At 49.0% G+C, this 21,375-nt stretch overlaps 1 long non-coding RNA gene across 1 annotated transcript; it reads left to right on the forward strand.

Annotated features, from left to right (window-relative positions):
* Nucleotides 1-9,848: 9,848 nt before the first annotated feature.
* Nucleotides 9,849-17,268, forward strand: LOC131737281 (uncharacterized). Its single transcript, XR_009328886.1, has 3 exons — nucleotides 9,849-10,161; nucleotides 17,001-17,102; nucleotides 17,216-17,268. It is a non-coding gene; the product is annotated as an uncharacterized LOC131737281 (long non-coding RNA).
* The last annotated feature ends 4,107 nt before the right edge of the window (nucleotides 17,269-21,375 follow it).

Raw genomic sequence — 21,375 nt, forward strand, 5'->3', positions numbered from 1 at the left:
AAGTGTAGATTTGTATTTAGGCACGAGGAGGGCACAAATCACTTCACGTGCTGGTTAAATGTAATATGTGAGCACGGGGTTGCACAGAATTAATTCACGTGCTGGGATTCAAGTGAATAATTAATTAGTAATTGAATCCCAGCACAATAGTATATATAGACGCACATTTCATTCAGTCAGGGTTGGGTGTTCGAGAGTGGAGAACGGGTGAGAGAGAAGGAGAACGTAAAGTAGTAAAGTAAAAATAATATCTAGAAGTGTTTGTACTCACCGTGTTTGTTTGTCTCTCCGTGCACCGTTTGTTAAGCGTTTAGTCCGTTTTTGTTTGTCTATTTATTTTGGCGCAAGTGCCGTGTCCTGTTTTGTCTGTCCAAGCCTTTTATTTTCTGTTCTGTTTATTAAATGCTGAGCGCGATCACGCGCCCAGCTTCACCAAACCGCATCTCTCTGTTTATTTATTTCCTGGCTCTGGTCTGACGCCACCCACTCCGGCCGTCTTTGTGACACGTGGTGTCATCGTGGGATACTAGCGCCTCCAAGCGTCAGACCAGGAGAGGGGGTTTTGTGAAAAAAAAAAAAAAAAAAAAATAGTAAAGCGAGGATGGGAAGAAAGAGCTGCAGGAAGCAGCAGAAGCAGCAGCAGCAGCAGCAGCAACAACAGCTGCAGCCCTCATCCTGCATGCCGGGCTGGGAGGAGGACAGCCACAACGGGGCAGTAGCCACCCCTCTACCCCCACTGCCACCGGGTTCCCCACCGTCCCGGGAAATATGGGACTGGCTGGTGCACCCCGAGGGGAACTTCGCCAGTGACCTCCCCTGGGTTATTCACGCACTGCAGATGCGAGATGGGAAACGATGGGAGGACTGGGAGCAACAGCACAACCCGGCATCCGTTCGTGACCTCACCATGGTGGTGCTGGGTTACCTAGCTGCAGACATGGGAGGGATGCCTTCCAGTGAGCAAGAGGGAGAGGAGCAGTCGCTGCCCTCTCCAGTACCTGAGTGGGAGGAGCCTGAGCGTCCACAGCCCGAGTGGGAGGAGCCTGAGCGTCCACAGCCCGAGTGGGAGGAGCCTGAGCGTCCACAGCCCGAGTGGGAGGAGCCTGAGCGTCCACAGCCCGAGTGGGAGGAGCCTGAGCGTCCACAGCCCGAGTGGGAGGAGCCTGAGCGTCCACAGCCCGAGTGGGAGGAGCCTGAGCGTCCTACGCCTGAGTGGGAGGAACCCGAACGTCCTACGCCTGAGTGGGGGGAACCCGAGTGTCCACAGCCCAAAAGGGAGGAGTCGGGGCGTCCACAGCCCAAAAGGGAGGAGGTCGGGGATGATGGCTGGGAGGTTTTTTTAAAGAACCTCGCAGCAGAGTTATGCCCTGGCTGTGGGGCTTATGGGCACACGTTAGCCATATGCCCCACCCAGTATGAAGAGGAGGAACTAGCGCCCAGACGGGGGGACCGCGAGCGTCCAGCGCCCAGACGGGGGGACCGCGGGAATCCGAAGCCTGAGAGGCAGCTGTTCCCACCTTCACCAGCAGAGCAAGAATGCCTGCTGGTTTCCCCATCACAACCAGCAGAGGAAGACTGCCTGCTGGTTTCCCCAGCACAACCAGCAGAGGAAGAATGCCTGTTGGTTTCCCCAGCACAACCAGCAGAGGAAGAATGCCTGCTGGTTTCCCCAGCACAACCAGCAGAGGAAGAATGCCTGTTGGTTTCCCCAGCACAACCAGCAGAGGAAGAATGCCTGCTGGTTTCCCCAGCACAACCAGCAGAGGAAGAATGCCTGCTGGTTTCCCCTTCAGAGGCAGAGCCGCACCAGTCCGCTGCAAGAGAGGCAGAGCAGCACCAGTCCCCTGAAAAAGGGGGAGACTACACTCTGCTCCCACCTCAGTCGCCAGGAGACTACACGCTGCTCCCACCTCAGTCGCCAGGAGACTACACGCTGCTCCCACCTTCATCGGCAGGAGCAGAGCAGCTGGAGCTGTCTCTGCCTCCGCCACCTACACCGAAAGGAGCAGAGCAGCAGGAGCTGCCTCTGCCTTCGCCACCACCACCGCCAGGAGCAGAGGAGCAGGAGCTGCCTCTGCCACTTCCAGGAGCAGAGGAGCAGGAGCTGCCTCCGCCACTGCCAGAAGCAGAACAGCAGGAGCTGTCTCTGCTTCCCGTACCTCCACCACGGGGAGTACGGTGGCCGGAGCCCCAGAAAGGGGAGCTGTCGGCCACGAAGAAGGGGGAGGAGGTCTGGAGACCACCAACCCCAGCAGCAGTTTCGCTGCCGGAGATCGTGGGGGAGGTCAGGAGACCTGCTCCCACTGCAGCAGTTTCGCTGCCGGAGATCGTGGGGGAGGTCAGGAGACCTGCTCCCACTGCAGCAGTTTCGCTGCCGGAGATCGTGGGGGAGGTCCGGAGACCTGCTCCCACTGCAGCAGTTTCGCTGCCGGAGATCGTGGGGGAGGTCCGGAGACCTGCTCCCACTGCAGCAGTTTCGCTGCCGGAGATCGTGGGGGAGGTCCGGAGACCTGCTCCCACTGCAGCTTCTTCGCTGCCGGCAGTACTGTGGTTGGAGCCCCATCAAAGGGAGCTACCGGCTACAAAGACAGGGGGAGAGGTCAGGAGACCACTTTCCCCAGCAGCAGTTTCGCTGCAGGAGTGGACCAACAGGCTGTCAGCCGTGCCACTACCGGCAGGGGTGCTGACAGCATGGCCAGCCATGGGCCCACTGAAGCCTCCCTTCCCAGCCCGAGACTTTGTCCTGGACTGCTGGATTTTTAAGGGGGGAGGTGGCCGTTGAGGCCATGTGTGCTGCGCACAAGGGGGGGTATATGTGGCAATGCGCCCCGCCCCTGTGTGTTAATGTTGGTGTATAGTCATTGGTACACGGGATATAAACGGGTCTGTGTTTCACGTGTATTTAAAAGTGTAGATTTGTATTTAGGCACGAGGAGGGCACAAATCACTTCACGTGCTGGTTAAATGTAATATGTGAGCACGGGGTTGCACAGAATTAATTCACGTGCTGGGATTCAAGTGAATAATTAATTAGTAATTGAATCCCAGCACAATAGTATATATAGACGCACATTTCATTCAGTCAGGGTTGGGTGTTCGAGAGTGGAGAACGGGTGAGAGAGAAGGAGAACGTAAAGTAGTAAAGTAAAAATAATATCTAGAAGTGTTTGTACTCACCGTGTTTGTTTGTCTCTCCGTGCACCGTTTGTTAAGTGTTTAGTCCGTTTTTGTTTGTCTATTTATTTTGGCGCAAGTGCCGTGTCCTGTTTTGTCTGTTCAAACCTTTTATTTTCTGTTCTGTTTATTAAATGCTGAGCGCGATCACGCGCCCAGCTTCACCAAACCGCATCTCTCTGTTTATTTATTTCCTGGCTCTGGTCTGACGCCACCCACTCCGGCCGTCTTTGTGACATGCACCCAATGCATTTGATCCTCAGTTTTTAGAAAATGTTAGACTCAAATTATCTGAATTTCCTGATGCTGCACTTCTCTTAGGTGGGGATTTCAATCTGGTTTTTAACCCGACGCTCGATACCTCGCACAGCGCTGCAGAGCCTCGTGTAGCAGTTTCAAAATCTTTCCAGAACTTTGCACAGGATTTAAATGTATGGGACGCATGGCGCATTAGAAATGCGAATGTAAAAGATTTTTCTTTCTTTTCCCATCCCCACAAGACTTACTCTCGCATTGATTATATATTTATCTCCCCTAGTATTTTGCATTATATTATTACCACCGACATATTACCAATCCTTATTTCAGATCACGCCCCAGTTTTGTATTCATTTAATTTTACTGCTGGAGCAGCCCTTGCCAAAAGATGCCGCTTTAACTCCTTTCTCCTTCAGAACGAGGATTTTTTAAAGTATATATCCAATGGATTGAAAACCTTTTTAGAAATAAACTACGACCCTGATCTTAACCCCCATTCGTTATGGGAAGTCACAAAGTGTTTCATCAGAGGCAGTTGCACTTCATTTGCATCTAACCTAAACAAAACTCGTAATAAGCATATTTCTCAATTAGTGGCTCAAATTTTACAATTGGAAACATTACAAAAGGTTAACTTTCTAGAAACCAGAGCAAGACAGCTCGCTTCCCTGAAAGCAGATTTTAGAAATCTGACCAGATCTAAAGCAGAAATTCTGCTTCTTGAAACTAGACAGCTTTACTACGAACATGCTGAAAGGCCTAGTAGGCTCTTGGCTTTAAGACTTAAACAATTGGAACGTTTGGCTTCTATTGATGCTATTAAGGACTGCAATGGCACAATGCTTTCCCAACCCTCCCAAGTAAATAAAAGTTTTTCAACATTTTTACTCTCAGCTTTATAAATCTGGATCTGTTTCTGAATTGAATAGGACTAGGGAATTTCTGAATTCACTGAATTTTCCTAACCTAGTGGCTGATCAAGCTCCTATGACTTTGGAGGAAGTAAAAGCTGCAGCTGCATCCATGCAAAAACGTAAGTTTCCAGGTTTACTTTTGGCAGTCTGAGATATGGTTGGCCCTTTAATTCTAAATTCTATAAATTATTCTTTACAAACTGGCTCATTTCACAGAGATCAGAAGTCAGCTTTGATTTCACTACTTCTCAAAAAGGGTAAAGATCCTCAGGAATGCTCCAGTTATAGGCCTCTTTCACTCTTGAATTCGGATTTAAAATTATTTGCCAAAGCATTAACCAAAAGATTAGAATTATACGTAGGTAATTTAATCCATTATGACCAGACAGGTTTTATGAAGGGCCGTCTCGCATCTGACAATATGCGCCGACATTTGCATGTTCTTGACTCGGCCCCCAGTAAATCAGTTTCCTGTGCGGTGTTTTCTTTAGATGCTGAAAAAGCATTTGATCGCTTGGAATGGAACTATTTATGGGCAGTTTTGGAACGTTTTGGTTTTGGTCCCTCTTTTATTAATATGGTCCGCACTTTAGACACCAACCCTACTGCGTGTGTGCAAACCGGCTCAGTTATGTCTCCTCAGTTTCCACTTGAAAGAGGCACACGGCGAGGCTGCCTGCTTTCTGCCTTGCTCTTTGCCCTTTCCTTGGAACCCCTAGCTCAGGCTGTTAGGCAAAACCCTGGCATCACCCCCATTGACATAAAGGGATCCAAACATCACATATCTCTTTATGCTGATGACATACTACTTTTTCTCTCTGACATTTCCAAATCAATTCCACAGGCTCTGAAACTATTTGATGAATTTGGCTCTCTGTCTGGGTACAAAATAAACTGGTCCAAGTCTGTCCTAATGCCCCTGAACCCAGCAGCTAAAACTGCCCCTCTCCCTCCTGACATCCCTGTTCAAATACAAACTTCAGGTTTTACGTATCTGGGCTTTAAAATACACCCTAATTTTCAACAGATTTGCAAAGATAATTTTACAGGTGCCTTGATTAAAATCAAAGCTGATTTGGCGAGATGGTCTCCTTTGCAACTTACGCTGCATGGTAGAATTTCTATTATTAAAATGAATGTTCTTCCTCGCATTAATTTTCTATTCTCAATGCTACCTTTATCACTCCCTCACAAATATTTTGAAGAAATTAATTCTATGTGCAGTGTTTTTTTTTGTGGAATAGGAAACGTCCTAGAATTCGATTGGCTACTTTGCAACGTCCCAAAATACTTGGTGGTCTAGCCATGCCAAACTTTAAATTCTATTATTGGTCCTTTCAGTTGAGAGTTATTAAGACATGGCTGGACCCAAGTGCCCCAATTTCATGGCGTGCAATAGAAGAGACTATAATTAAACCTATTAGGATCCAAGATCTCCCAGTCTCTGGCCTTAAAAATAGGGCTATATCTTTACGAATGGGCCCCATTATTGCTAATTCATTAGACATCTGGAAGAAAGCTAATAAATACCTTGGTATTTCTTTTAATTTTCATAAATTCTCCCCAATCTGGAATAATTTCTTTCTGTTGACAGGCGCACAGCCTTTCTTTTACCCACCCTGGTCCACTAGAAACGTTCACGTTTTGAATGATATATTTGATGATACAGGCTTACGCACATTCCAAGATCTTAAGGGGACTTACTCACTCCCTGGGTCCTCATATTTTATGTATCTTAGGCTTCGCTCCGCCCTTCGTGCTTATGGAGTTCCATGGAATGTGGCATTGTCCACTCACCCTTTAGCTCAATTACTTAGTTCAACTCCTGCCACCAGAGGTCTTGTATCATCTCTTTATAATAACTTTGTAACTCACAATATCAGTTCTCTTGCTGTAACTTCTGTTTGGGATAGGGAACTCAACAAGCTCGGTGTTAGCCCTGTCTGGGATAGAATTTGGGAAAATATATTCACATCTTCTAAAAACTTAGCACACCAATTGATTCATTTTAAATTTGTACATAGATTTTATGCTACCCCATATCGTCGATTTCAAATGAAGGTTTCTACTGATAATCTGTGCCATGGGTGCACTCTAGGGGCAGTCGGCACCTATCTCTATATGTTTTGGGAATGTCCACGTATCCAAAGTTTCTGGAAATTTGTAGCTACAGCTCTCTCTAAACTTATTAATATAGAGGTGCCTCTGTATCCTGGTCTGCTCCTGCTTGGAGATGACTCTCAAGTTTAATTTACAGACAAGACGACTCTTTCTTGCGGGGCTGACAGCAGCAAAGAAGGTTATTTTGAAGGGCTGGTTGGAACCTAGTATAGTCTAGTACTGCACATGGTTACACTTTCTCTTAGATATCTCACTTATGGAGAGGTCGACAGCAAGATTGCACCAGGCCAGTGCTAATACCTTAACTACATGGTCTACTGCTATCATTCTTATTAAAGACCTTCATTTAAGTTTCAGACCAACAACTCACTAGAATGTGTATATGTATATGTGTGTATATGTGTATGTATATACAGACATGCTCAAATTTGTTGGTACCCTTACAGCTCATTGAAATAATGCTTCATTCCTCCTGAAAAGTGATTAAATTAAAAGCTATTTTATCATGTATACTTGCATGCCTTTGGTATGTCATAGAATAAAGCAAAGACGTTGTGAAAAGAGATGAATTATTGCTTATTCTACAAAGATATTCTAAAATGGCCTGGACACATTTGTTGGTACCCCTTAGAAAAGATAATAAATAACTGGATTATAGTGTTATTTCAAACTAATTAGTTTCTTTAATTAGTATCACACATGTCTCCAATCTTGTAATCAGTCATTCAGCCTATTTAAATGGAGAAAAGTAGTCACTGTGCTGTTTGATATCATTGTGTGCACCACACTGAACATGGAACAGAGAAAGCAAAGGAGAGAGTTATCTGAGGAGATCAGAAATAATATAATAGACAAGCATGGTAAAATTAAAGGCTACAAGACCATCTCCAAGCAGCTTGATGTTCCTGTGACAACAGTTGCAAATATTATTAAGAAGTTTAAGGTCCATGGAACTGTAGCCAACCTCCCTGGGCGCGGCCGCAAGAGGAAAATCGACCCCAGAGTGAACAGAAGGATAGTGCGAATGGTAAAAAAAGAACCAAGGATAACTGCCAAAGAGATACAAGCTGATCTCCAAGGTGAAGGTACGTCAGTTTCTGATCGCACCATCCGTCGCTTTTTGAGCGAAAGTGGGCTCCATGGAAGAAGACCCAGGAGGACTCCACTTTTGAAAGAAAAACATAAAAAAGCCAGACTGGAATTTGCTAAAATGCATATTGACAAGCCACAATCCTTCTGGGAGAATGTCCTTTGGACAGATGAGTCAAAACTGGAGCTTTTTGGCAAGTCACATCAGCTCTACGTTCACAGACGAAAAAATGAAGCTTTCAAAGAAAAAAACACCATACCTACAGTGAAACATGGAGGAGGCTCGGTTATGTTTTGGGGCTGCTTTGCTGCGCCTGGCACAGGGTGCCTTGAATCTGTGCAGGGCACAATGAAATCTCAAGACTATCAAGGCATTCTGGAGCGAAACGTACTGCCCAGTGTCAGAAAGCTCTGTCTCAGTCGCAGGTCATGGGTCCTCCAATAGGATAATGACCCAAAACACACAGCTAAAAGCACCCAAGAATGGATAAGAACAAAACATTAGACTATTTTGCAGTGGCCTTCTATGAGTCCTGATCTGAATCCTATCGAACATCTATGGAAAGAGCTGAAACTTGCAGTCTGGAGAAGGCACCCATCAAACCTGAGACAGCTGGAGCAGTTTGCTCAGGAAGAGTTGGCCAAACTACCTGTTAACAGGTGCAGAAGTCTCATTGAGAGCTACAGAAAACGTTTGATTGCAGTGATTGCCTCTAAAGGTTGTACAACAAAATATTAGGTTAGCGGTCCCATCATTTTTGTCCATGCCATTTTCATTTTTTTTATTATTTACAATATTATGTTGAATAAAAAATCAAAAGCAAAGTCTGATTTCTATTAAATATGGAATAAACAATGGTGGATGCCAATTACTTTTGTCAGTTTCAAGTTATTTCAGAGAAAATTGTGCATTCTTCATTTTTTGTGGAGGGGTACCAACAAATTTGAGCACGTCCGTATATATGTACTGTATATATTTTAATATATTATTTTTATATATAATTTGTTTTGTAGTATGGTTGTTATAATCAGTATTTTATACACATATTACAGTGAGAATTAACCCGTGATGGTATGACGAAAATGTGCTGGGCCCCTACATTTCGTTCAGTTTTCCAGGTCGTGGTAGGTATCGGTGTATTTCTATAATACACATGGTTCTCTATAATGGTTGATATTAATATTACAGTATACTCTAAAAAACATTTTTAAGTTGTTTTTGAATCTAATAAATGTTAGCATAGGTTTGAATTGTAAAGGTTTTGGGTTGAAGGTATGGAGGACCAAAACGGTCAAAATTAAATGATGAAATACGAAATCATGAAATAATGAAATCGTGAAATAAATAATTAAATACATACATTTATTGTGAAATAAATATATACATAAATAAAATATACCAGATTATTATGAAATATTTGGCATTATAATATTAAATAATGGCCTTTTTCATTTCATAATTACATTTTCCCAAATTACTTTTTTTCACAATGGCGTTTTTCATTTCATAATGACACATTTCATAATGACGTTTTTCATAATGACGTATTGCAGAATCACGTTTTTCACAACTGCACTTTTCATTTCATAATGACACATTTCATAATTACGTATTTCATAATGGCTTTTTTCACAACAGCGTTTTTCAGCATAATGACACATTTCATAATGAGAAGGGTTTGTGTCAATCAAAGCATCACGCAAGCGCTGGCAAGGACTCAAGCGGATTGGCTGAGCTAAGTACCAATGTGTATTTTTGTTACTTTTTTCTCAAAAATTGAATTCTCAAAATACAATAGTTAACAGTTAGCATTTGTTTACATAGAGACAAATGTGGGGTTTTATGGTCATTAAGTTCATGCACTAGTATTAGGATCTAAACATGTCTATTTTGATGCATTGAAAAACTTAATGGTCACACTTGCAGACCAAATCGATACAAATGATTTGCCTGCGGATGTCATTTTGACCCGAGTTGAAGACTTGAAGGAAATATTTGGAGATCAGTTCTCTGCAGGACACAGACATCGACAAAATCTTGTGGAACAATTTGCTAGAGATTGAACTCCGAACTCGCAGAGAGAACGGATTTAATATAACGACGTGTGGAGTTGGACGTCCTTCTCTGGAGGTTCCATTGAGTGCAATCGTGACATGCTTGGAGTTTCAACCAGTACCATTGGGAGAAGAATGGCACAACATGGAAAATATGAGGTATGCCTAATTAACTTGTGTTAATTGAATTTCTTCACACAGACATTCTGATCTGTACTCCATGACCTCCGATATTAGGTGTCAGTGCCCAGCATCCCTCTACTCTCAATTACCAATTGTGATAAACTTTTCTATTTTTCAGATGGAGAATTGTTGTTCATGGTGGAATTGATGGGTTCTCCCGGCTAATTGTGTACTTGAGTGCTGCCACAAACAACCGGGCCACAACTGTTTTGGACTGCTTCCTGTCTGCAGTTGAGCAATTTGGCCTTCCTTCAAGAGTGAGGTCTGGCAAGTGTGGTGAAAATATCGAGGTGGCACATTACATGGTCAGCAGGCAGGGGGAGAACCGGAATTCTCACATCACAGGAAGGAGTGTGCATAATCAGAGGTATGGATTTGCAAATTCAAAGTAAAACAATTGTGCCTTCTGTTGCTAGACCTCGTAGGGTTCTAACTGATATATTTGTCCAATTTAAGTTATTTCTAAAGGTATGCATGTGGCAATGTGGTTTGTAGTGCTCCGGTGTACAGGTGATTCCAGGTGCTCCAACAAAGGACAAACACAAAGTTCACAGGTCAGGTTTCTTTAATGTTCCTTGACGAGGATTTAAATAATAAAGCTGGCTCTACCCAGCAATGGGTATTGCCAGCGAAAACTGCACTCAAATAATAAAGCTGGCTCTACCCAGCAATGGGTATTGCCAGCGACAAAACAAAAGGGGGTTGCAGTCCCGAAATAATAATTCCAACACAAAACAAGAAATACAATCACAACCACACGTCTCCAGACTGTGTGCTCTGGTGCAGGTGCGGTGCTCTGAGTGCTGGTGCTCGTGTGCGTTCAGGTCCGGGCTGGCTTTTCCCTGCAGCTCCGGCTTCGAATCAGCCGTCTGGCAAAACAAACACAACAGTTTATCAATGGAACCACACTTCATTCAAGGTTCCGTCCTTGTCTCCTCCCATTAACCACAACAAAAGGAGGCGATTACGGCGTCACGTCCCCCTAAAGTACCCTAAGCCCCGCCCCCTCCGATAGCTAGTTCAATCACGTCTCCTCCAATTCATGACTGAAACTTCGCTCACCGTACTAGGGCGATGACTCCAGGTACCGTAACGCCGCCTTCTTCCTGAATGGCCGGCTTCCGACTGTCCCCGGAATGAACTGCCCAACCATTCAGTATGAAGCCCGCAGTTCCTGTTGTACAGTGCCCTCACCGGTCGAGAGGGAGATTGTTGATTCGGATTCATTCGCTCTCCGTCACATATCCCACCGCTCAGAGTGGAGCCGAAGGAACACTCGGCTGAATCTAGCTTACCCATTACACCCCCCTCCCGGGAAAAGTAATCCGCATTTTGATGATCTTTCCCTGCACGGTGTGTCATGAAATACATGAAGGGTTGCAGCGCCAGATACCACCGAGTTATCTGAGCGTCGCTATCCTTCATCGTGCTTAACCATCTGAGTGGGGCGTGGTCAGTGACGAAATTGAATGAATGCCCCAAGAGGTAATAGCGTAAGGTCTGAGTGGCCCATTTAATGGCCAGACATTCCTTTTCTATGACGGAGTAGTTGCGCTCCCGAGGGAGCATTTTCTTGCTTATGTAGAGGATGGGGTGTTCTACTCCGTCGACCTGCTGGGACAAGACCGCCCCCAGACCAACATCCGAAGCGTCGGTGTGGAGGAGGAATTCTTTATCAAAATCTGGTGTGATCAGGGCGGGGGCTCGGCAGAGTCGTTGCTTGATGGTATCAAAGGCCCCCTGACATTCCCCTGTCCATTTAATTAAATTTGGTGCACTCTTTTTAGTGAGGTTCACGAGAGGGTTTACCACTGTGGCGTACTCGGGGATGAATCGACGGTAATAACCGGCCAACCCCAAGAGAGACCTCACCTGGGACTTGGTTTTCGGGATTGCCGCGTCCATCAAAGCCTGGACTTTGGTGGCGACGGGTTTCACCTGCCCATGTCCCATAATAAATCCCAAATATTGAGTTTCTTCTTTGGCAAATGCACATTTACCCAAGTTAGCTGTCAGCCGTGCTACCCTCAGAGACTGCAAGACGGCTGTGACCCTAGCCAAATGCTCCCGCCAGGTGGAGCTGTAAATCACCACATCATCAATATACGCTGCTGCATATTCATGATGTGGGCGTAAAACCTGGTCCATTAGTCTCTGAAAGGCAGCGGGCGCACCATGTAACCCAAACGGCATGGTTGTGAAATGAAACAGACCATCAGGGGTAGAAAATGCAGTTTTCTCACGTGATCTGTGGGTTAATGGGATCTGCCAGTATCCCTTCGTCAGGTCCAAAGTTGAAATGAACCTCGCCGTTCCCAGTCTGTCTAGAAGCTCGTCGACCCGAGGCATGGGATATGCATCAAACTTGGCAATAGCGTTGACCTTGCGGAAATCAACGCAGAAGCGGTTGGTGTCGTCCTTTTTGGCAACTATCACAATCGGACTGCACCACTCGCTCCTGGAAGGCTCAATCACCCCAAGTTCGAGCATCGCCCGCACCTCTTTGCGAACGCCACTTCGTCAACTTTCTGGGATCCGGTAAGGTCTCTCCCGAACTGTGACCCCTGGGGGAGAGATAATGTCATATTCAACGAGATTAGTTCGGCCGGGCACATCAGAAAAAACATCCCTGAACTCCTCAATTAACCTGCGCAGATCTCTCTGCTGATCTGGGAGTAACTGTTCCCCCATCGGAATGTTCTGTATGCTAGGAGCCTCTATACAGGGTCCAAAATCATCCTCTACCTCGCCTGGGGCTATAAATAAGGCCTCCCTTGCCTGCCAGGGCTTTAATAAATTGATATGATAAATTTCACGTTCATTACAGCGATCGGGCTGCCGAATTTCATAATTAACTTTCCCTATAACCCGAATCACCTCATATGGCCCCTGCCATTTAGCATATAGCTTGGATTCCGACGTGGGAAGAAGCAGCATTACCTTGTCTCCTGGCCGAAAGGTCCGAATCCGTGCATTTTTGTTGTAATGCTGCTGTTGCCGGTGCTGAGCTGATTTTAGATTGTCCTGGGCCAAACGACCGACCAAATCCAGGCGATCACGGAGTAGGAGCACATGCTGCACTACGTTTTTGGACGAGCCTTTATGCTCTTCCCACACCTCTCTCAACAGATCGAGGATACCGCGAGGTTGTCGGCCGTACAAGAGCTCAAAGGGGGAGAACCCTGTTGAACTCTGCGGCACCTCTCTCACTGCAAAAAGGAGGTAGGGGAGAAGCGATGCCCAATGTTTTTGCTCTTGATTCACAAATCGTCTCAGCATCTGCTTTAATGTTTGATTAAAACGTTCCACCAAACCGTCCGACTGTGGATGATAAACAGATGTCCGGATGGGACGTATTTTTAACATTTTATATACCTGCTGTAGCGTTCGAGACAGGAAGTTAGTTACATGGTCAGTCAGTATCTCTTTGGGGATCCCTACTCTCGACATAATCTGCACTAGTTCCTTGGCAATTGCAGCGGCACTAGTGGACCTCAATGGAACTGCCTCCGGGTATCGCGTTGCATAATCCACCACTACTAATATGTGCGTATACCCGGAGTCAGAAGGTAGCAAAGGGCCGACTATGTCCATTGCAATGCGCTCAAAGGGAGTGGAAATAATTGGCAGTGGGACCAAAGGAGCGGGGCGCACTCGACCCGGCGCTACTCGCTGGCAGTCTGGGCATGTGGCTACATATTTCGACACTTCATTATGAAGCCCTACCCAATAAAATCGAGCCAATATGCGTTCCCTCGTCTTGTCGGCTCCCAAGTGTCCTGCAAAGGGGATGTCATGCGCCAGCCTCATGACCTCGGGCCGACACGACGGGGGAACCATCAATTGCGTTACAGGCTGTCCTGTGCCCGTGGCAGGGTTTACCCTATACAGTAATTGCCCCTTGATAATGAAGTGCGGATATACCAGCGCCCCAGCGCCTTCAACATCCTTACCTTCAATAGACCGGACCTGTCCCCAAGCGTGCACCAGCGTGGGGTCGTTTTTCTGGTCCCACGCTAGGTCCGCGCTTGAGCCCCACATGTCCGGTACATTGAGAGGGGCTGGAGTAGCATCTGCTCTGGGTGGCCCAGTAACCTCGCCCTCTCGGTCACACTGCGTACCGACTCCCTTTGAGTGGCGGTTGATACCATCCGCGCTCTCTCCCACCAGTCCCCAGCCTCGTTTCAGAGATGCACCTTCCCATTTTTCGATCCGTCTCTCTTTCTTTGTTTTCCTAGGACGAAAAAGAGAATTAAACAGGTCGGCTTGCAGGGGAAAAATATCACCAATCGTTTCCCCTGCTCTGTCTGCCACGGTTACGTGTGCGGTCGGGACTGCCTTTTTGAGCAATTGCCGATACTGTGGCCAGTCCTGGCCCAGAATTACGGGGTGCGGCAGCCTTTCCACCACCCCCACTGTGAGGTGGCGTTGTGTCGGACCTATAGACACGTATGCTTTTAGGGTGGGATATGTCGCTGTGTCTCCATGGATACAGGAGATCGCCACCTTGCCTTGTGGCTGCCACGACATACCGCCTAAGAGAGACGTTTGAATTAAGGTCTGTGCACACCCTGAGTCCACTAAAGCATGGGTACTCACATTACCAACCACTACATCAATAATACAAGGCCCCTCCCGACCCTTTCCCCGTTCCTTACCTGCTTCAGATGCCAGATAACATGTCGCCACGTTGCACTCCATTGCCGCGGGGCACAAGCGGGCGATGTGTCCAGGCTCATGGCACCTAAAACAGACAATCGGGGCAGAAGGCACTGGGGTTAGCTGTCTGTCCCGCTGCTGATACTGCAGCGGGTCGGGGGCAGTAAATCTACCCCAGCTGGGGGCCAACCGCTGTCTCCATGGTAAGGAGGTGGGCCGGCCCATTGAGGTTGGTGATCTGGGAGGTCTGGTTCCCAACTGGAGAGACGAGGGCACTGATCCGCGGGTGATTGGTGCGACGAGAGGGGTCAGTAGTTCTGTCTTTACGGAGACCAGGGAGTCCTCATAATCCTCCGCAAGTCTGACAGCGGCCTCCAAGGTGGTCGGATTGTGGCGCCGTATCCATCCCTGGGTCTCGGCGCCGACCACATGGCAGAACTGCTCCAGGACGATGGCTTCTCCCATTTGCTGACCCGTCTTTTCTGCCGGGTTGAGCCAGTGCACCATGTGGTCACAAAGTTTTTGCGCGACCACCCTGGGGCGGGTCTCCCGTGGCCTCCGATACTCCCGGAACCGCACCCGGTGTGTCTCCCCCGTGATATTCAGGCGTCGGAGGATGGCCTGTTTGACAAGGTCGTACTGGCTAGCCTCCTCGTTGGTCATAGCCTGATACGCTGCCTGGGCTTCCCCTATCAGACAGGGACCCAGTTGGCTGGCCCAGTACTCCTTTGGCCATAACGCAGTGGTGGCCAACCGCTCGAAGGCAACCAAGTACGCCTCCGGGTCATCCTCCGCAGTCATCTTTTGCGCCCGCGCTTTAGGAGGCGCCATCACGGGTATTGCTGGTGTTTGGGGTGCATTTCCGAGACCGACCCTCTCGATCAGCGCTGTGTATCTCTCCTCCCTCTGTCTATCCTCCGTCTCCCGTCTGTGCTCCAGTGCCTGTAGCAGCGTGGTTAGTGCAGCTATGTCCATGATCCCGATTCTGACACCACTTGTGGCAATGTGGTTTGTAGTGCTCCGGTGTACAGGTGATTCCAGGTGCTCCAACAAAGGACAAACACAAAGTTCACAGGTCAGGTTTCTTTAATGTTCCTTGACGAGGATTTAAATAATAAAGCTGGCTCTACCCAGCAATGGGTATTGCCAGCGAAAACTGCACTCAAATAATAAAGCTGGCTCTACCCAGCAATGGGTATTGCCAGCGACAAAACAAAAGGGGGTTGCAGTCCCGAAATAATAATTCCAACACAAAACAAGAAATACAATCACAACCACACGTCTCCAGACTGTGTGCTCTGGTGCAGGTGCGGTGCTCTGAGTGCTGGTGCTCGTGTGCGTTCAGGTCCGGGCTGGCTTTTCCCTGCAGCTCCGGCTTCGAATCAGCCGTCTGGCAAAACAAACACAACAGTTTATCAATGGAACCACACTTCATTCAAGGTTCCGTCCTTGTCTCCTCCCATTAACCACAACAAAAGGAGGCGATTACGGCGTCACGTCCCCCTAAAGTACCCTAAGCCCCGCCCCCTCCGATAGCTAGTTCAATCACGTCTCCTCCAATTCATGACTGAAACTTCGCTCACCGTACTAGGGCGATGACCCCAGGTACCGTAACGCCGCCTTCTTCCTGAATGGCCGGCTTCCGACTGTCCCCGGAATGAACTGCCCAACCATTCAGTATGAAGCCCGCAGTTCCTGTTGTACAGTGCCCTCACCGGTCGAGAGGGAGATTGTTGATTCGGATTCATTCGCTCTCCAATGCACCATGAAGGTTCTCCTAGTCATCTGCTGTGCTCAATCCCCACTTTTTTATAATCATAATGTTAGACAAAAACAAAATTACATGACAAACAAATTGGAACTGGAACTTTTGGCATCAGTATCTCAAAACTATACTGCCAGACAGAACTATAATTCCAAGGTCTTGATTGAGCACATACCAGAGATTCACTTAAACACTGCATTACTTTTAGAGGGCTCTTCAATGAACTTGACTTTTGGATGTATCGTTTTTAAATGTCATAGAGGTATATCGGGTGGCACGGTGGTAGCACTGCTGCATCACAGCCCCAGGGTCCTAGGTTTGAATCCAACCTAGGGGGTCTGTGTGGAGTTTGCATGTTCTCACCGTGTCTGCGTGGGTTTCCTCCCACAGTCCAAAGATATGCTGTTCAGGTTAATTGATCACTGTAAATTGCCCAGTGTGTGAGTGTGAGTGGTGGCCTGCAATGGACTGGCATCCTTGTCCAGGGTGTAGTCCTGCCTGATGCCCAGAGTCCGCCGGGTTAGGTTCTGGCTCACTGCAACCCTGTAAAGGATAAAGCGGTTATTGATAATGGATGGATGGAGAAAGGTATGTCATTCGATTATTTCTCCACAGAATTGAACGACTGTGGAGAAATGTCTTTGAAAATGTCCTCAACCTTTTCTACACAGTATTCACCAGTTTGGAGTCTGAAGGATTACTCAATCCTGACAAGGAAATTGAATTGTTTGCCCTGCACAGATGCTTCGTACCACAAATCCAACAACATCTATTTTTTTAAGGATGCATGGAATCACCATGGTCTCCGCACAGCTGGCAATCAATCACCTTTGCAGTTGTGGTTACGCAACCAAAGAGAGGGAGAAAGGGAAGATCCTCCACAGGTAAACATCAATGAATTAAATATTAAATTATGGATGTCACAAAACTTTCTCCAATTAAACAAAACTGAGCTTTTGGTCATTGGATCAAAAACATGCAGTTTTACTATTTCCAGGTTGATCAAGAGTATGGTGTGGACTGGGCAGGATCCTATAACCACCATGCAGTCTCTGAAATCCAACTTCTTCATCCACTGTCAGAACAAGAATTGGCAACATTACCGAGTCCAGCAGTTCCTTTCTCTCAAGCCTTAGCTGTTTATCTTGAAACCGTACATGTCCTCACAGTGAGGTTAGAGCAAAATGCACAGGGCGAGAATAAAATCATTTTGAGATGACTGAGGTTCAAAGGCAGCAGTGTGGAGTAGTGGTTAGGGCTCTGGACCGGAGGGTTGTGGGTTCAATCCCAGGTTGGGGACACTGCTGCTGCACCCTTGAGCAAGAGGAGACGTGCGTGAGGAGAGCTCCTGCTATAAGTGTATAAAACAGTGTGTTCAACTTTTTATTTTCCAAATCTTTTGATTTATTCTTATTTCTGAAGCAGCAGGGCACCTTTTTTGTTTATAAAAACTTTTATTTAGTGTTTCAAAAACACATTTTATTTCTTTTTTCTTTTGTTCTCCGACACTTGCTTGTTTACAAGTGTAGGAGGGCAGCCATTTTGGCTTGTTTTTTCTTTTGTTTGTATTGTTCTTTTAATTTGTATTTCATTTAAACTAGTTTCTTTACTTTGCTTTTTAATTTTATATTGAAGAGCATTTTCTTTAGTTTATTTTAAAATCATTTTAAATCATTGCACTGTTTTAGTTTTAGTTTTAAAAATACTTTTGTTTTAATCCCCTGCTTCTGCATTGTGCAGAGTGGGGGAAGGGCAGGCAGGGAGCACAGGCCATGTGCTCCTTTGTTTGCCCTTAGTTTAGTTTTTGGTTTTCTTTTAAGTTTAGAACTATTTTTTAGTTTTAAACTTTGATTTATTTTTGAATTTTCCTTTTACCCCTGCTCTATTGTAGTGCAGGGGTGTGTGATTTTGTATTTGTTTATTTATTAAAAAATAAACAAATACGCTTGTTTGGAAAAAAAAAAAAAACACTTTTCTATTTGTTTCATTTTTATTTTGCCCCTGTGCTATTGGAGTGCAGGGGTTTGTGTTTGTGTGTATTTTATTTTATTTTATTTCTTTGTTTTAAAAATAAATAAATAATTTTTGTTTGTTTGTTTTAATTTTTTTTTTTTTTATCTGCCTCTGCACTATTGAAGTGCAGGGGTGGGTGTATTATTTTGTTTTCTTTATTTATCTAAAATAATAATTAAAAAAACAAACAAATAAATAAATAAACAAATAAATAAATAAAATGAGTGGGCAAGCTCCACAAGCCCCTCAAAAATGGGCAAAGGTGGCTGCAGGGGAGGCTGCAGCCCCTTTTAAGAATATTACCAGGAGGCACGGGGTCAGGTGCCTCCTGAAGGACTCCCTCTCAATCGAGGGCTTTGTCAAGGCCATGGCCAAGGTGGTGGGGCCATCGGCCGAACACGGCGATTGAGAGGGGTCTCGCGGTGGCGGGGATTTTTATCCCCGTCGAACCGCTCGCGGGCCTGGGCACAAGGGTCGTCCTTTCCAATGTGCCACCTTTTTTGAGGGACGACCTGCTCAGGCCCCATCTGCAAGCCCTGGGGGAGATCAAAACATCGATCCACCCCCTCCCCCTGGGCTGCAAAGACCAGGCCCCTCCGCCACATCCTGTCCTTCCGCCGCCAGGTAACCATCCACCTGGCGGGGAGGGACACCGCGGAGGGCAGCTTTGTGGTCCCCTTTGAGGGGACCAATTACGTAATCTTTTATTCCTCGGAGGAGGTGCGGTGCTTTCACTGCAAGGAGCTGGGGCACCAGAAAAAGAGGTGCCCCAAGCTCCAGCAGGGCGCAAAGCCAGCCATGCCCGCACCGCACCCCTCCGAGACCACCTCGCCCCCGGGGCCCTCAAAAAGGCCCACAGAGGGGGGCAAAAAGGTACCCGCCCCCCTCCCAGGATCATCTGAGGGGGAAAAGGGAGAGAAGGCCCCCGAGGTGGCCGGACCCTCCGCGCCTCCGGGAAGCGCGCCGGGGGAGAAGTCCACCGACTGGACCTTGGTCGCCCGCCGCAAAATGAAGGTGGCGGCCAGGTCCACGGGGGAGGCCAAGCGGGGGGAGACGAAGCCCGCCGCCGCACCATCTGGCGGTGGGTCAGGGGGAGTCCCTGATAAGGAGACTCCCCCCACGGCACCCCCCGTGAGGCAGGGCGGCAAGGCCGCCCGTAAAACCAAACACCTCCTCCCCCCAGAGGGCGAGGAGAGTAGCGCTGCCGGAGGTGAGCTCCCCGTCGCCGTGGCAGGGCAGGGGACAGCCTCCGGCAGCCTCAGGGGGAAGAGGAGGGCGCAGGCGCGCATTCCCACGTGTGCACGCAAGTGCACACGTACCGGCCTCTTGGTGAGGGTCCCCGGGGGGGCGATAGAGGGCCCCCTAAAACCAAAGCGACCGCCTCGGCGTCCCCCCTCTGCCGGCAATGAGGGCCCCGGCCCTCGTAATGCCACAGCGGGGGAGAAGGATCCATCCCCCGAGGCGGTCCGGGGCTCCGCGGAAGAAACAGCGGAGCCCATGGAAGAGGCCCCCGCCGAGAGGCCAAAGGGGAGGGAGGAACCCGCGAGGGCAGCTGGAGCCCTTCGGGTAGATCCCCTCCCCGTCACTACAGAGACCTCGGAAGCCGGCCCCGATTCCACCATCGAGGGGCCGGCCGCAGGGGAGGTCGCCGAGGGGGCGCAGGAGGGGCCCCCGAAAGAGCAGCTGCCTCGGGCACCGCCTTCCTCCGACGGTGACACGGGTCATAAAACCTGTGTTGCCGAGGAGGGGGCGGCGGAAACAGCTCCCGAGGCAGGCGTGGGCTCCGCGGATAATGCGGAGCCCATGCAGGCGACCTCTGCCGAGGGGCCGGAGGGGGGGGAAGAACCACCCCTCCCACTAAAAGAACTGCCTCTGGCTCCCGTATCCGGGGAGGAGGCGGACTCGGCCCCCGAGGCAGGCGTGGGCTCCGCGGACAATGCAGAGCCCATGCAGGCGACCCCGGCTGAGGGGCCAGAGGGGGGGGAAGTACAACCCCTCCCAGAACAAGAGCTGCCTCGGGCTACCGAGGCAGGCGTGGGCTCCGTAGACAACGCGGAGCCCATGCAAGCGACCCCTGCCGAGGGGTCGGAGAGGGGGGAAGAACAGCCCCCCCAAGAACAAGAGCTGCCTCAGGCTTCCCTCTCTTGCGGCGACAGGGGTTTCGGCCCTCGTGCCGCCGCGGAGGGGGAGAAGGAAACACCCCCTGAGGCAGCGGCGGGCTCTGCGGAGCCCGCGCTTACATTGGTCTCCGGAGCGCGGAAGGGAGGGGAAGAACCGGAGAGGGCAGAAGGTGGTGCCCTCGAGGTAGATCCCCTCCCCGAAGTGCAACGGGGCCAAGAAACCGGTCCCCGACCCAACACCGAGGGACCGGTTCCAGTCACCGAGGGGGCGCGGGAGGAGCCCCTGAAACAACAACCGCCTCGGGCTTCCCTTTCCGGCGGCGACGAGGGCTCCGGCCCTCGCGCGTCCGTCGGGGGGGAAACATCGTCCGAGGCGGTCCCGGTGGCTGATGCGGGGAAAGGGGAAGGACCCGAAAGGGTGTATCCCCTTTCTCTAGGGGAGGGAGGGGAAAGACCCGAGAGGGTGGATCCCCTTCCTTCGAGGGAAGAGGACGGGCCTGAGACCGTGCCTCGGACCTCAAAGGAGGGACCCAGAGCGGGGACCAGACCATCCGGCTCGGCGGCGTACGCCGAGCGCCCGTCTGCGCCCCCGAAATCGAGGGTGCAGACGGTCCCCGCGAGGGCCCCTCCGCCGGTCTCTCCCGTCGCGTCCCCTGGGGGTGGGGCGCAGGGAGGACCGGTGAAGCTCAAAATAAGGCGCAACGCGCTCACCCACCAACGTGAGTGCGTTGTGCTTTACCATCGCGAGGGGGGCGATGGAGAGCTGAGGGAGAGGGAGGAGGATACCGAGTCCACGGGCAGCGTGGGCTCGGAGGTTCCGTCCATCTCTCTCCCTGACATCCCTGCGGCGGATCTCCTGGAGTTCTTGGAGGCCACCATCCACCGCAGGGACAAGGTACAGCTGGCCCTGGACAAATGGGGGGACTTCCAGAGGATCCTAACCTCTGTGAGGTCCTTCCTCAGGGCCAGCCACGCCAACAAAACTTCGGGCTCGAACGTGCACATTCGGGCCCGAAAGTTACAC

The sequence above is a fragment of the Acipenser ruthenus genome, chromosome 6 (genome assembly GCF_902713425.1).
Source record: "Acipenser ruthenus chromosome 6, fAciRut3.2 maternal haplotype, whole genome shotgun sequence".
Lineage (NCBI taxonomy): Eukaryota > Metazoa > Chordata > Actinopteri > Acipenseriformes > Acipenseridae > Acipenser > Acipenser ruthenus.